Here is a 3,166-nt window from a genome sequence, read left to right as displayed (position 1 = left end):
AGTAAAAAATAATATTTATATAAAATAAGATGAATAAATTAACAATTTGTTAAGAAATTAATTTCTTTAAGAAAACGTCCTACGAAAAGTTAAAAGTTTTAGATATCTTAGATACATTATACAAGATAATGGAAAGATTGAACAGGATGTGAATCATAGGATTTAAGCAAGTTGGTCAAAATGGTAAAGTGCATCTGGTTTTATATGCGACCAAAAGTGCCTTTAAAACTTAAAGGTAAATTCTACTGCACTGCCATAAGCTATGCTTTATAGTACGGAATGTTGGGCGGCCAAAGGAGAGCACGAACATAAGCTAAGCGTAGCAGAGATGAAGATGTTGAGATGGATGAGTGGTCATACACGATTGGATAAAATAAAGAACGAAGATATAAGGGAGAGAGTTGGAGTAGCACCCATTGTGAAAAAAATGGTTGAATCGCGTCTCAGATGATCTGGACATGTGAAAAGAACACCGACAAAATACCTAGTCAGGAGGGTGAATTAGATGGAAGACGGATAAGGGATGAAAAGCAGATGAAGACCTAAGAAGACCATCCATGAGGTGGTCAAATGAGATCTACATGTAAACCGTATCTCTGTAGACATGATACATGATGGAGAATATACAATAGCATCGTTTGATTCATGTAGCCGACCCCCTAGTATGACAAGGCTTTGTTGTTGTTATTGTAATAATCAACCAACAAAATAATAGACAAATAAAATTAAGAGGACGAAAAAGAAAAATTTGTAAAACAAATTAACTTATAGAAAATTGTCATATCAAAGGGGTTTAAAACTTAAATCTAGATAATTATTTTAGCAACCTTCATCAAATATATAACATTATTCAACAACAAAAGACGACTAAAGACCCTTCTAGCTAGCTAGGTCCCGGGTCTAAATAGAGTTCAAAATTTTTGTTAAAAAAAATATGAAAAAAAGAAAAGAAGAAACAGAAGCAAAAAGCAAGATGTATAAATGAAGCATTTTTTATGGTGGTCCTTAGGGTTTTGAGTGTCATATTTATATATATTTGATGTAACTGTTCCAAAGTTTTATGATTGATTTGCTTAGCCCTTGGAAACAAATAAAGCTGCTAGAAAAAAAAGTCGTTAAAGGAAACGAAAGACATCCCTCACTTTTCACCACCCAAATTGACAGCAACATTATAGTACAATTATCTAATATGGGATATGAAATTCAAACACCACATATGGTATGCACACACAAACTCTATTATTACGGATAATTTAAGGTTTTAGTCGAACAAAAATGTCTTTTTATTTTTTCTACTTTAATTTCTTTTCATAATTTTAGAAACAAGAAGTAACAAAATTATATTATTTTCTTAATAAGTAAGAGAAAATTGTCATTATTTTATTTTGCTTTATTTACTAATCTATCACATATAGTGTTGTACCTTGTACGTGTAATAAAAATCTATCCTATATAACTGATTCAGATGGATATTTTGGACATTTTGTGTGATATGATCAATTAAGAAGCTGAATTTGAAATTCTTGAATTCAAGTCTATCTATTTAGATTTTTTTTTTAAGAAATAAAAGAAAAAAAATAGAAGGTATAATTAGAGTATAGAAGAAGTGAGACTGTAGTAATAAAATTTCGCCCCCCTCGTCCGCTGTGGACTTTGCAGGTGTGTCTTCTGATCGAGTAGTGCAAGTGGTCACTCTCATATTCCAATCCTCAATCATAATAAATTCCTACTTCATAATATTATTATATATTTAAAAAAACCCCTTTAAATTTATTCATATTTTTACATGTTTAATTAAATATTTTAACGTAACACTACACGTATTTAAATCTTTATGTAAAAATATTTTCAAGTGAATAATCATCATCTCAATCTTCACTTTTATTAAATACAAGTTTATGTATTATTCAAAACTACTTTTCCTTTTTTTAATAATTTTTTACCGGGCTAATTTTAAAGTGTTTAGAATGGGTCTGATTTTATTTGTGATAAAAAGATTTTTATTTTAAATTTAAAGGTGGTGCTGTCATTAGACAGACTATGATATATCGAATAATATTTTAGATAATAAAAGATGAACATGAACATAAGTTAAGTATACGAGAGATGAAGATATTAAGAAGAATGAGTAGTCAAATTCATATGGACAAAATAACAAGTGAAAATATAAGAGAGAAAACTGGAATGGAATTATTGCTAAAAAAATGATAGAATTTTATCTTAGATAGTTTGGACATGTGGAAATAAGATCGACAAAAAATTCAATAAAAAAGGCGAAGTAGATGAAAGATAGATATGACAAAAAGTAGAGGAAGATAAAAAAAAGACTATACATATATAAAATAGTCGTCAAAGAAAATATATTATAAACATGATAAATAATACGATTTAATAATGTATTTGTTTTATTCATATAGCTCACTTCATATAATAGGATAAAATTTTGTTGTTGTTATAAAAAAATTAAACTTAGTGTATAATAGACATAGATATGTTAAAAAATGATTTTTATATTTTTATTTTTAAATTAGTAAGCCATATTAGTCTTTTTATTCCAGAAAATACAAGTTGATTTTTAAAAATATTTCTTAAAATCTCTCTACAGAAATCAGTTAATAATCAATCAACAAAAAATTTTCACATTTAAAAGAAAGTACACATTCTAAACTAAAAATGACACATCTAAACTCATGTTGACTAATTTTTATTAGTTTCTTATAGTACTTATCCTTAATTATAAATACTAGAAAGCATATTATAAGCACCCCGTTGAATCCAATTCCTAGAATATATATTCTATTAAATATCTTAATAATTGTTAAGCTGTAATAGTTATAGTTTAGCTTGCAGATGATGTCTTTGTAACTTTAGATTTGGATACACCCTCCAGCTTAATTAAAGGGAGGTTTGAAGGAAATAATACTAAGCAAACCCTAAATACACAACTAAGTTTCTTTTTCTATTAATTTATTTTCTTTCTTTTATTTTTTGATAACATTTTTTACAGTATGATCAAACACAATAAACTAATTACAATTGAATCATATGTAGCTAGTAGTTTTGGTTCTTTCTTGAAAAGACTAACTGTACCCTAAAAAAAAAAAAAATCATAACCACAAAGTTAAAAGCCCAAACAAATCTTTAACCCTTACCTTTATGCAAGTTA

This window comes from Arachis ipaensis, chromosome B01 (assembly GCF_000816755.2).
Source record: "Arachis ipaensis cultivar K30076 chromosome B01, Araip1.1, whole genome shotgun sequence".
Taxonomy (NCBI): domain Eukaryota; kingdom Viridiplantae; phylum Streptophyta; class Magnoliopsida; order Fabales; family Fabaceae; genus Arachis; species Arachis ipaensis.
This window is presented reverse-complemented; position numbering follows the sequence as displayed.